We start from the raw sequence: 13,775 nt of genomic DNA, 5'->3' as shown, positions 1-13,775 counted from the left end.
CATATCTGGCATTTTCCTGTCAAATGAAGCAAACACTCCTTGGGAAATGAAACATTGGTCAAGAATTTAGATAAACTCACCAGGACTATTCCAGGACTTATCAAAATCTCTCCAACTCCTTCTAATTTACTTAAATATTTGCTGCAGAAGTAGCGCAGTCTGCCAGTTATTTGTAATGCATAAATTGCTGTACATTCTACTTTGGAACATGGGCTTGCCTGTAAATCTGCTGAGCTTAAAGAATTAATGTTTGGAAACTATATTAAAACTGTCACAATCACATCCCATCACTCTCAGGCAAATGGCCAGACTTCAGATATAATAGAAGCTACTATGGATGTAGTAAAGAAAGTTATTGAAAGGATTGTCCAATGAAACTAGACAGATGCCACATCACAAATGGCCAAAGATGGAGTCAGGTCTGTTCTTTAACCAATTGTGCAAGATTTTGCAATATTTGGCTACATCTATACTTCTAGATGTATAGGCTCAATAGATTTTAGCATCCTTTGTTATCAAACTTGGGTGTCCTAATGAATAACATAAGGAACGTGTGAAAAACATAGATTCTTGCAATTTTTTTCAAAATGTCTATTCAGTAGATCTGTGTTAAAAGTAAATGAATCTGCATTTTTAACACATGCTCCATGTAGTTTTGATGTAGATAGACCACAAACCACAATTTGAGGAACACTAGTCTAGATGCTGCTTGCTTTACATTTGTTTTGCAACTTAAAGTTATAAAATGTCTTTCAAGTAACTATGAATTTGGCCTAAAAGAGGACTCCTTTAAAACTGAGAGTACAGAGGCTAAGTTTTACAATAGTTAAATATCAGATAAACGAAAGTGATATTACCATGTTGACTGGCATAAGGTTTGTACATGCAAGCAAATACACACATACACACATACACACACACCAGCCAAGTGACTTAACACACGTAGAGGCTTTGTATTTATCCATATTCACGCTGCTAATAAAGACATACTCGAGACTGGGAAGAAAAGAGGTTTAATTGGACTTACAGTTCCACATGGCTGGAGAGGCCTCAGAGTCGTGGTGGGAGGCAAAAGCCACTTCTTACATGTTAGTAGTAAGAGAAAATGAAGAAGCAAAAGCAGAAACCACTGATAAACCCATCGGATCTCGTGAGACTTACTCAATATCACGAGACTACCATGGGAAAGACCCACCCCCATGATTCAATTACCTCTTCCTGGATCCCTCCCACAACACGTGGGGATTCTGGGAGATACAGTTCAAGTTGAGATTTGGGTGGGGACACAGCCAAACCATATCAGGCTTTAAGAAAAATCTCATCTTCATCACTTAGCAAATGAATTATCGAGTGTAACAGAAACATAATTTAAAGAAAATTATAACTATCTTAATACCATCCCAAATTTCTGTAATCAAGTCACCTAATAGTTCTTTACCTACTGGTATAGCAAAGATAAACTGAAGGTACCCTTTTCCAGAACATTTTACATTAATATTAGGGTAAATGTTGAATAGCCAAGGACTTAAGAATGCTTACACATTGCCCTGAAAAATATCCCTATCTCCCCATACAGTTTCCAATAAAGATATGTGCAAAACATAGGAGCAGAGTACTTAGAATAAAAGAACCACTAATGGCAGCATGAGATCCTCATTCCATTTCGATCTGTTACATGACAGAATTGGAACAAGTAAGCTTTTGTCTGGAGAGCTAAACTGGACCTTAAACTTTCTTCCCACAAATTGAAATGTTGAGACAATTATACTTGTTAAATACATAGGAGGACAGAGGGAGGAAGAGATGCAAGACAGAGAGGAGGGCACAGAGAAGAGGGAAAAAGAGAGAAAAAATGAATGAGTGGTAAAAATGGAGAGCAGGCCTTGACCTGAAATACTTGCCATATTCTAAGGGAAATTGAAAAATTAAGGAACCTAATTTTTTAGGATAGCAGGCTCTTCCTATAATAAATCTACATTTTTTTTTTTTTTTTTTTTTTTAATCAGAGTCTCACTCTGTTGCCCAGGCTGGAGTGCAGCGGCGCGATCTCGCCTTACTGCAAGCTCTCCCTCCCGGGTTCATGCCATTCTCGTGCCTCAGCCTCCCGAGTAGCTGGGACAACAAGCGCCCACCACCACGCCCGGCTAATTTTTTTGTATTTTTAATAGAGACGGGGTTTCACTGTGTTAGCCAGGATGGTCTTGATCTCCTGACCTCGTGATCCTCCCACCTCGGCCTCCCAAAGTGCTGGGATTACAGGCATGAGTCACCTCGCCCGGCCAATAAATCTACTTATTATATAAAGAGAAATCACAGGGGAGAGGGGCAGATGCCATTTCCACCTTTAAGGACTTCAGCTATGCCGTAACAACAGTATGGCCCAAGGAGCACTTTAGAATCTGAGCAGTCTTACTAGCACCTGCCTATTGGCAGCAAGTACAGAAGAGATGGAAAGTGGAAGGGAAGTGCAAGTTGGTTCCTGTTATGGTTTCCATGATCATTGGTTTTGACATTGAGATGGAATGTCCCATCTCTTTCTTCACCTCTATCCACCTTTCTAAAACTTATCCATCATTAGGGGTTCAGCTCAAACCCCCTCTCCTTCCTGACATCTGTTCAGATACTTTTTTCCAGTCTGATCTATGCCACTCATTTGCCAACTCACCATTGGACTGATTTTGAGTATTATACTTCAGTGAAAGTAATCTAACCCTTGTATAAATTCACAGAATAATCAGAAGGGGATCTTAGAAATGTTATTATGTCTTGTCTCTTAACTGAATTCTCTATTTCTTATACACAGCAACTATGTTTTGAATACTTTTGTCATCTTTGTATCTCCCATAATGTATAATTCAGATGTTTCCTTTGTTGTGAACATTCAATTTACAAACTTTCATAGTCAGAAAGGTTCTCACGAAAAGTGAAGCAATTTGCCAACCAACCACAGCTCTTTGGGTGTGGTCTCCTGAGATGTGACCATCAAGTCCCTTATTAAATAATAGCATATCTAAAGTATGATCACATTGCAACTTACTAGTGATTTTTAAAAATCAAAAAGAATATTTAGAGAATGTGTCAGAGGGTTAAAAAAATCAGAAATTTCAAATAGTCACAGTTCTACAAAACTTACCTTTGTATAAATTGGCTCATAAAGATTGCTTTTAAAGTATTCCAAAACTTTTCAACTTATTTTTATTTTATTTTTTAAAATTTTTATTTATTTATTTTTTGAAACAGAGTCTCTCTCTGTTGCCCAGGCTGGAGTGCAGTGGCACAATCTATGTTCACTGAGCCTCTCAGGTTCAAGCGATTCTCATGCCGCAGCCTTCCAAGTAGCTGGGCACCACCACGCTAGGGTAGTTTCTGTATTTTTAGTAGAGACAGGGTTTTGCCGTGTTGGCCAGGCTGATCTTGAACTCCTGGCCTCAAGAGATCCACCCGCCCCAGCCTCCCAAAGTGTTGGGATCACAGCCATGAGCCACAACCCCCAACCTCAGTATTCCAGGACTTTTAAATAAATAAACTAATAACCAGCCTTTTGGATCCTGATTTGATCATAAGTTAATGAATATTTGGTACCCGGTACTCCATATAATAATCACTCAGTACATTTCATGTGATTTTATTTTAACTGCTTTGACTCTACAATTACATTTTAATATTCTCAAAGCCAAGCACCACATTCCCTGTTTCTTTTACAAACCCCTCAAAAGACCAACCGCTGTGCTAAACAGCATTGTCAGCCATGGACAGAGGACCCGTTAACAAATCAGCATCAAAACAAGTCCACAGCACATACCTGTGTGTGACTCTACATGTGAATGCAGACATTCAGATTGGTACTTAATGCATTTCAATAGACCAGAAAATTCAGAGTGGTACTTAATGCAATTCAAAGGTCCGAGTGCTGCAAACAGCCACCACCTTTTGGGGCCATTTGGAGACGCTGAGTATCAAGCAGACGGTAAGCAGCAGAGTCCCTTATAGATCCGCATTTCTGGCAACACTTTGTAATAAGGAACAGGAAAGGAATGTTGAGTGGCCAATACTTCCTAGAAAGCGTTCTGAGGCAAGAAAGGAAGGAAAGAACCTTGTGAAGATCCTCAGGCACTCGAATGCAGCAGAATGTGCAAGTTCATGTCCAACGACCCGGTTTATTCAGCTAGAGGCACCCAGGAAGTGTACCACCTTGGGTACGTACCCTAGACTTTCTGTGCCTCAATTTACTCTACTACAAAATGGGGGTGGCAAGAATAGCAAGACCTATCTCAGACAGACACCCTGAGGCTTAAAACTGTTCATGCGTGCAAAGTGTTCAGAGCTTCTACCTGTCACCTAGCAAATGCTCAGTGAGTGTCAGCTATGGTTTTCATGGTGTTGGGTCTAGACTTTAGCCCTGGATCTGCTTCTCTGTTGCCTTGTGACTGTATTTTACCTCACCTGATAAATGAAAATATTTAAACTAGATGAACTCGAGTGCTAATTCTAACTTGGGTTATTCAAAAAAGAGAAGGCGTATGGTATTTGGGAGAAGAATACAGATAAGAAAAAAAACAGAACAGAATAAATTACTTGACAGAAATGATTCTGTCCCCCTTTCCATAACCAAAATACACAGCAACTAAGAGAGGAAATAGGATATAGGAAGAGTTAGTGACAATATAAAAAGAAATAAGATGCCGTATTTCACTTAGGGCTCTATTACTTTTATTAACTGGGAGGCAAATTCACTCAGAACTTTTAATTCTTCAAATAACAAGAGCATCATAAACAGCATTATCTGTTTGCTTGTGCCTGTAGCATTTACTGTAATTCCTTAGATTAAAACCACAGCCCCTAATGTTACAGGACAAAGATGGAGTGAGAAAGGCTTAATGCAATTCAAGATATTCAAAGGTAAAAAGCTGCAAATGAAAATTATCACAATGAGCAAGAATAAAATTATTATAAAACTGTCACATTTCTAATATTTCATATCACTTCTGACCATAAGCTCTGCAGCTATAAAAGCAATAGCTTTTACTCCCCAGTGTGCAGTAGTGATGGTTTGCATTCTTCAAGGCTTATGATGTTAAAATGCCTTTAATTATGTTCTGGATAGCTGTTCGTAAGGCATTCTTAAACCTCTCCAAGGTCAGCGTCTTTCTTCTCACTGATTCTCAGATCATCACTCTATGATTCTAGCTTCACTGACACAATATTCATTTTATCCCTGGGAAAGACACAATTGCTGAATTGGCCACACTGGCATCCGGGACGGGAGCAACTATTGTCCCGAAAGGTTGCTTTGCTGGGCATTTGATGTCTGCACTGGTCTCCTCTGTCATTCTTTAGAGGTCAGCCAAATAGAAAATTCAGACTGGTACTTAATGTAATTCAGAAGTCCGAGTGCTGCAAACAGCCACCACCTTTTGGGGCCATTTGGAGACCCTGAGTATCAAGCAGATGGTAAGCGGCAGAGTCCCTTACAGATTTGTGTTTCTGGCGACACCTTGTAATAGGGAACAGGAAAGCAATGTTGAGTTGCCAATCACAGTACTAGGTAGGCACCTTGAAAACTGAAAATGTAAGTCTCTCCATAGTTTATTCTGAATTTAAACAATTGCTGGCTATGCTGCATACAGTAATAGACTTTACTCTCAAACCATTAATTTAAATGCTCAGGCACCAAAACCCAAAAAAAGAATCAACTTCATGGATCGCTGGCCTTGTTAGCAAGTAGAAAATGGGATAAGTTATATTTCAGAAGCACTGGCTCACCAAGTTCTGTGTTAAGGGCACAGCAACATTGGAAATGTCCCTGTTTTCTGGGATTTTCTTTTTATTCACACACACGCACACACACACAACCCACATCTGTTTTCTCTGTGTGAAATTTCTGAAAGGCTGTGAAAAGCTCAAAGTCACACAGAAAGAAGACCAAGTACAGAGTGGAGTATAGATACATTTCCAGGGACTACCCAGGTAATGAGGAATGACTTTTCTTTCAATAATTTTTAATAATAATTATATTGTGATTTTTCCGATTATTAAGAAAAGTTTACACTGACTATAGGAAATTTAGAAAACACAGAAATATTATGACATAAGCTCTACTACTCAGAAACTACCACTGATAACATTCTGTTGTATCTTTAACGAGTCATTTTTCTAAGTGTTAATTTGTTTTGTACCTGTTCATTTCTAGCCCAGCTCTAATCATAACCTTTAATTACTTTGCTTATTTACTTGTTTGTTGTCTGTTACCCAGGCCTGTCCCAAAACCCTCTTCCTGCACTAGAATGTGTGCTCCCAAGAGGAAAAGAGTTTTGTCCTATTCATTGATTTCACAGGACCAGGGACATATCTGGCACTCAATAGACTACTGAATATATGAATCAATTGAGATACTCTTGAGCATGTAACTTTAGCTCCTAGCTTTCTCTCACAACATTATAACAATCCAGTGAGTGCATCTTGGAGTTAATGGAGAATCTATATCCGTCCACTATCCCCTCATTCTCACCACTAACTCCAAGCACTGCAAGAGTGGCCATTTCCAGGCAGGCTCTGATGCGCTTCAGGCAGGCACAGTTGGAGAGGGTCTCATGCAAACTTTTGCTTCCAGCCTGAAGACTTCTCTGATTCTACCAACAGGAGCACTCGTGGGGACCCTATGTACAACCTGGAGTTTTGTGCATGAGGCCACTCTTGACCAAAGAGAGGCAGGATCTCACCATTTTGTTACTGAGGAAGATAGTCTGATCTCTGTTTGATAAGACACCTCTGAAGTTCCTGGTGGGTTTGAACTGCAGTCAGCCATGAACAACACAAAAACACATCCTTATTTTGGCTCTTTCTATGCCACTCTCTTGTGTTCTGCATACCTGCACCATGGAATCTCATCCCCCCAAGAAAAAGACCTGCACACAAGCCTTCATCTCAGATTCTCCTTCCTAAAGGACCAGACTAAGAAAAACAGAATTTTATACATTATTATAAGTTATTTCAAACATAATTTAAATGGATGTATAGTATTATACTAATATGAATTGCTATAGCCTATATAATCATATTTTAATATTTCTGGATATTTAGGTGGTAGATGGCTTCTTAAAAATAAAGCTGTGATGAGAATTTTCACATGTGAAGCCTTTTCCTCATTTAGGAAATGAAGTCGACAGTAAGAATGCTTGTTCAGCTTTTGATCACATTGACAAATTACTTTTGAACAAAGGTCGTACCACTTTATGGTCTCAGTAGCAAAAATGAGCCTGTTCCTTTTATTGCACCATTGCCAGCACTAAGTATCACCTTAGTTTTATTTTTGATAATTTGGGAGGAGAAATAATTTTTATTTTCATTTTTATTGCTTTTATTTATATTATTTTCTCTCTTAGTAATTCTGTTCTCTTCTCAAAGAACAATACTTTTGGAATTTTGTGAGACTCCGAGTTACACATACTCAACGACTTGACCCAATTCACCTGGAGATGACCATCAGCGTAAATGAGGGTTGGAGAGGAAATCTAAGGGAAGTTGTAAGTTGCAACAAAAAGGAGAAAAGAACTCTTCAATTTAATAAATATGGATGCCTACTACATGCTGGGCATATTGGGAGATATTAGAGATCCACAGATGAAAAATGCACAAAACTGTCATTTTGAAGCTAATAGTCTAATGATCATGCTGAAGAGAGAACTGAACGTCTGAACTGAAATCATTTTAGAGGAAAATTATAGAGGAACTTTCATTATGTTTGGTTTGACTGGATAGGGGAAAAACTAGTCCCAAATCCGCCTCCTCCCCCCACCATAGTAGATTAGAAAAAGTGGATTGTTCAGTTCCCATTTAGTTTAACATTGAAAGAAATTAGATAATGCTGGTGGTTTAGAGCTGGATATAGCTGAGGCTCAAGTGATACCAAAAAGGGTAGAAGGCAATGTGATACTATGATAAGAAAGCCTGAGCATAGGAGCCTAAGAATCAGGCAATTCTGGTTTCAAGACTAAATTTAACCACTTCTAGCTTATGTCCTTGGGCAAGTTAACTTCTCTAGTCTTCCATTTTCTTACCTGTAAAATGAAACTTATAATACCTTCCTGGTAAGGTTGCTATGAGGTTTTAAATAAGATAGTATATGGAAGAGACTGGCAAATTATAATGGCACAAAACAACCAATAAAAGTCGTTAAGAAAAACAGTTAATTTTTAAAATCAAAGACAAAAAAATCCTCCTAAGGATAAGAACTGCCTTGGTATACAAAATAGATCAGTATCACAGTATTAATGTTATACAAAGTATATCAATATTTATTTGGGTATAAAAAAATAGACCTAAATCCAGAGTCTAAAAAATGGGGAAAGACTGCAGAAGACAGAAACAATGAAGAAAGTAAGAAGCAGGAACAAACAACTAAAAAGGATTGACCAAAGACAAATCACCCAACAACATTTTCAAGAATGAAGGATGTAAAACGGCCCCTTAAAAGTTGTTTGATGATGATGCAATGCTGAGCTATAACCCTGCCTTCTTATCCCAAACTACAACAAAATTAACACCTCCAAAAAACATTCTATACACATAGTCTACTACAAGTTAACTAAAATGTACACATAGATTCAAGGTTATTAGAAGATCTCTTCTCTTGTAATTATAAAAGTGATGCATACATACCTAAGATATTAGTAGCTGCAAATCTTTGGATGTGAATCCAGTGTCTTCTCTTCAAATTAAGTTTATCGAGTTGACTTCCTTGTCATCTTTCTTACATAAACAATACCATTAATGCAGCATTAATTTCCATTTTGGTTTCCTTAAAGTGCTTATAGAAAGTTAAAACCAGGCCGGGCGCGGTGGCTCAAGCCTGTAATCCCAGCACTTTGGGAGGCCAAGACGGGTGGATCACGAGGTCAGGAGATCGAGACCATACTGGCTAACGTGGTGAAACCTCGTCTCTACTAAAAAAATACAAAAAACGAGCCGGGCGAGGTGGCGGGCGCCTGTAGTCCCAGCTACTCGGGAGGCTGAGGCAGGAGAATGGCGTGAACCCAGGAGGCGGAGCTTGCAGTAAGCTGAGATCCGGCCACTGCACTCCAGCCCGGGCGACAGAGCGAGACTCTGTCTCAAAAAAGAAAAAAAAAAGAAAAAAAGAAAGTTAAAACCCAAGCATTGTTTTAAATCTTAGAAGCATATTTCTTTAAAATCTAGGTTCATATTTTATTTGCCAATAAAGCTTTCCTATAAATTTAATAAACTTCTGATTTATTTGCTTCCAGTCATTTACATGTGCCAATAATGATATCATAAGTGTTCTTAGAAACTTTGTTTTTAGATATAATTTACTTCTTTGTTTTCTTGTCCCCCACCTCTCTCTCTCTCTCTCTCTGCCTCCTCTCTCTCTGTCTCTCTCTCTCTCTCCCCCTCTCCCCCTTCTCTCTTTCTCAGTTTAATTGTAGATATTTTAATATTATCTGGAACAATGAATGTGGTGGCCACACCATTAATGTGATTTTATCCTGAGTCATTTTATCTATTGACAGGCTTTGCTAGTTGCTGCTTTCAGATCTTTTGGCTTTCCCAATTCTGCAAGGTTATGAGTTTCTAGAACCTCTATATTCCCTTTTATTGTGCTTTGAAAGTAATCCTATCCCTCTTGAACAAATCGTATCTTTTAAAATATGGTCATAGGCCTATGCCCACCTAGAGGAGACCTGGGCCCTAGGAGGAAGAAGAATGAGCTCTGGCAGTTAACTGCCCCACTCCAGCCCTTCTTATTTTCTTTAAAACTCTCAACATACCCACCTCCCTGACACCACCTTATTAAAGTATAATAATAAGTGCTTTTTGTAGGGCATTGGAAAAACATTAAGTTTCAAGAAAGAGGGATAGGAGATTAAGACGGCAGATAGGAGATTAAAATGGTGGATAGGAGGCAGGACTTGCAGCTCCTGCTCTGACAGACAGAGTGAACTTTTGCTTTAAGAACTACCTCAGGAAATACCAGGAAAGCTAAGAGAATCCACAAACCCTTTGAAGGAACCAAATTACTGCTGCAGGCTTGCTGAGATGTTGAAAAACTAAGTTGGCTTGCTTTCTCAATGGGGAGGCTCATGGTCCGGAGCAAGTTCTCAACCCCAGTCACCAGTTGCCTGGAAACAGACTTAGTGCTGTTGGCAGGTCACAGTGGGAGTGAGACCGGCCTTTAGGACTGCGGGCTGCATGGGAGTGGGGTGAGGTCTGAGACTGCAAGCTTTCCTCAACTTCCCTGGTAACCTGTATGGCTCGGCAGAAGCAGACATAGTACCCCTGGGAATATAATGCTGTTGGACTGGGAACCACACCCCTATCCTCCACAGCAGCCACAGCAAGCCCTGCTCAAGGAGAGACTGAGCTCAGACACACCTATCCCTTCCCCCATCTGGTGGTCTTTGTCTACCTGCCCTGAGAGCAGAAGACAAAGGTCACAATCTCTTGGGAGCTCTATGGCCCTGCCCACCACCTGAGAAACCTGAATACTTAACCGGATGTCCCTAGGGTAAGTTTGCATCCTCCCTATAGGATCACAGCTGATGCACTCTTGAAAGCACCACCTCCTGGCTGGAGGCCAACCCACACAAAACAGGTGCACTAAACAAAAACACAACCAAGGACCCTTACAGAGTCCACTTCACTTCCCTATTACCTCCACTGGAGCAGGTGCTGGTATCCATGGCTCCAAGACCTGAAGATGGATCACATCACAGGACTCTTTGAAGATACTCCCCAGTACCAGCCCAGAGCCTGGTAGCTCCTCTGGGTTGCTAGACCCAGAAGAGCAGAAACAATCACTACAGTTTGGCTCTTAGGAAGCCCTATTCCTAGGGAAGGGGGAGAACACCACATCAAGGGAGCACCCCATAGGACAAAAGAATCTGAACAGCAGCCCTTGAATCTCAGATCTTCCCTCTATCAAATAAGAAGGAACCAGAAAAATAATTCTGGTAATATGACAAAACAAGTTTCTTTAGTACCCCCAAAAGATTATTATACCAGCACACCAGCACGGATCCAAACCAAGATGAAATCACTGAATTGCTAGAAGAATTCAGATGGTCGATTATTAAGCTAATCAAGGAGGCATCACCGAAAGGTGAAGTACAACTTAAAGAAATAAAAAAACATGATACCAGATATGAAAGGAAAATTCTTCAGTGAAATAGATAGCATAAACAAAAAACAATCACAACTTCTGAAAATCAAGGACACATTTATAGAAATGCACAATGTACTAGAAAGCCTCAGCAATAAATTCAAATAAGCAGAAGAAAAAATTTCAGAGCTTGAAGACAAGGTTTTTCAATTGACCCAATCTATCAAAGACAAAGAAAAAAACAATTTTTAATGAACAAAGCCTCCAAGAAGTTTGGGACTATATTAAACATCCAAACCTAAGAATAATTGGTATTCCTAAGGAAGAAGAAAAATCTGAACGTTTAGAAAACATATTTGAGGGAGTAAATGAGGAAAACTTCCCCAGCCTCACCAGAGATCTAGACATCCTCATACAAGAAGCTCAAAGAACACCTGGGAAATGTGTCACAAAAATATCATCACCTAAACACATACTCATCATTTAGGTTATCTAAAGTCAAGATGAAGGAAAGAATCTTTAAGAGCTGTGAGGCAAAAGGATCAGGTAACCTGTAAAGGAAAACCTACCAGATTAACAGCAGATTTCTCAGCAGAAACCCTACAGTTAGAAGGGACTGGGGTCCTATTTTTAGTCTCCTTAAACAATACAATTATTAGCCAATAATTTTGTATGCAGTGAAACTAAGATTCACAAATGAAGGGAAGATACAGTCTTTTCCAGACAAATACTGAGAGAATTTACCACTACCAAGCCAGCACTACAAAAACTGCTAAAAGGAGCTCTAAATCTTGAAACAAATCCTGGAAACACATCAAAACAGAATCTCCTTAAATCATAAATCTCATAGGACTTATATAACAATAACACAATTAAAAAAAAAAAAAACTAAGGTATTCAGGCAACAAATAGCATAACGAATAGAACAGTACCTCACATCTCAATACTAACATCGAATGTAAGTGGCCTAAATGCTACACTTAAAGACACAGAATAACAGAATGAATAAGAATTCACCAACCAACTTTCTGCTGTCTTCAGGAGACTCACTTAACACATAAGGACTCACATAAACTTAAGGTAGAGGGGTGGAAAAAGATATTCCATGCAAATGGACACCCAAAGCGAATAAGAATAGCTATTCTTATACCAGACAAAACAGACTTTAAAGCAACAGCAGTTAAAAAGGACAAAGAGGGACCTTATATGATGATAAAAGAACTAGTCCAATGGGAAAATATCACAATTCTAAATATATATGCACCTAACACTGGAGCTCCCAAATTTATAAAACAATTACTACTAGATCTAAAAATGAGATAGATGGCAACACATTAATAGCCGGAGACTTTAATGCTCCACTGACAGCACTAGATAGGTCATCAAGACAAAGTCAACCAAGAAACAATGGACCTAAACTATAGCCTACAACAAATGGACTTAAGAAATATTCACAGAACATTCCACCCAACAACCGCAGAATATACAATCTTTTCATCAGCACATGGAACTTTCTCCAAGACAGACCATATGAGAGGCCACAAAACAAGTCCCAGTAAATTTAAGAAAATTGAAATTATATCAAGTACTCTCTCAGACCACAGTGGAATAAATTGGAAATAAAAACCTCTCCAAAGGAGACAATCAGATATGCATTTATCTCAGTGAGCAGAGGGGTGACTTTGAATAGCATGCGAGGCAGGTTGGCCATAAACAGTTCCTAGCTTGACTTTTCCCTTTAGCTTTGTGATTTGGGAGCCCCAAGATTTATTTTCCTTTCACAGTATATACATCTATTTGGATGTGTTCTCTCTGAGGGGGAGAGGAGAGGAGAGAAGACCTAGTAGAATTGAATGCTCCTGGTTTGATTTATTGTAGGCTGTTCTGGATCTTGGATATGGGTTTGTCTGACAGCAGTGTCTGCATTGTTAAGACAGTATGTTAACTGCCTTAGTACTTGTGAGCATATAAAATTTCATTCTTTATGGGCTATATCTCTTCCCATACAGCAGTTTTCCACCATGAAAAGCAAAGCAACAGGTTACTGTTTAACAAAAAGATGACAGTTAATAAGGCTTGTATTTATTTTAAAGTTGCCTGAATAGTGTCTGCTCAGCCCCTGAAGAAAGTATGATAAAATAATGGTATACAGTTTAATAAAATATTCCAGGAGTTTGAGCATTAACAGTATTACCATTATCAGTAAGCAAGTTGTATAGGTAATTCTCCATACATTATGTAAAAAAAAAAAAAAGCATTATGTATAATACAATGCCAAAGACAATGGTAATACAAAAATTAACTACGGGAAATTGTTAAAGGGAAAGAATGGAATTTTACAAGGACAGATTTGAAAGATGGTAGCAAGAATATATTGTCAGCTTCTAGAATTAATGCAGAGAGTTCTCTACTATAGAGATCTGAAAAATTTCATTCATGGAAATTCTATCTATAGTCATTTGCATTTTCATAAATGATGCGTACAAAGACTACTTGTTAAAATGGAATTTTGACTTTAGGTTGATGACAAATCAACAACTAAGAGATGCCCAAGAACATACTCATGAAAACTATCATAACTTGCCAGACACTTTACTTTGCCAAAGAGAAATACAAGAACAACATGATCAGGATTCCTGCCCAGCTGGATGAGTGAAGCAAA

Source organism: Theropithecus gelada, chromosome 5 (genome assembly GCF_003255815.1).
Source record: "Theropithecus gelada isolate Dixy chromosome 5, Tgel_1.0, whole genome shotgun sequence".
NCBI lineage: Eukaryota > Metazoa > Chordata > Mammalia > Primates > Cercopithecidae > Theropithecus > Theropithecus gelada.
Note: the sequence above shows the minus strand (reverse complement) of the source record.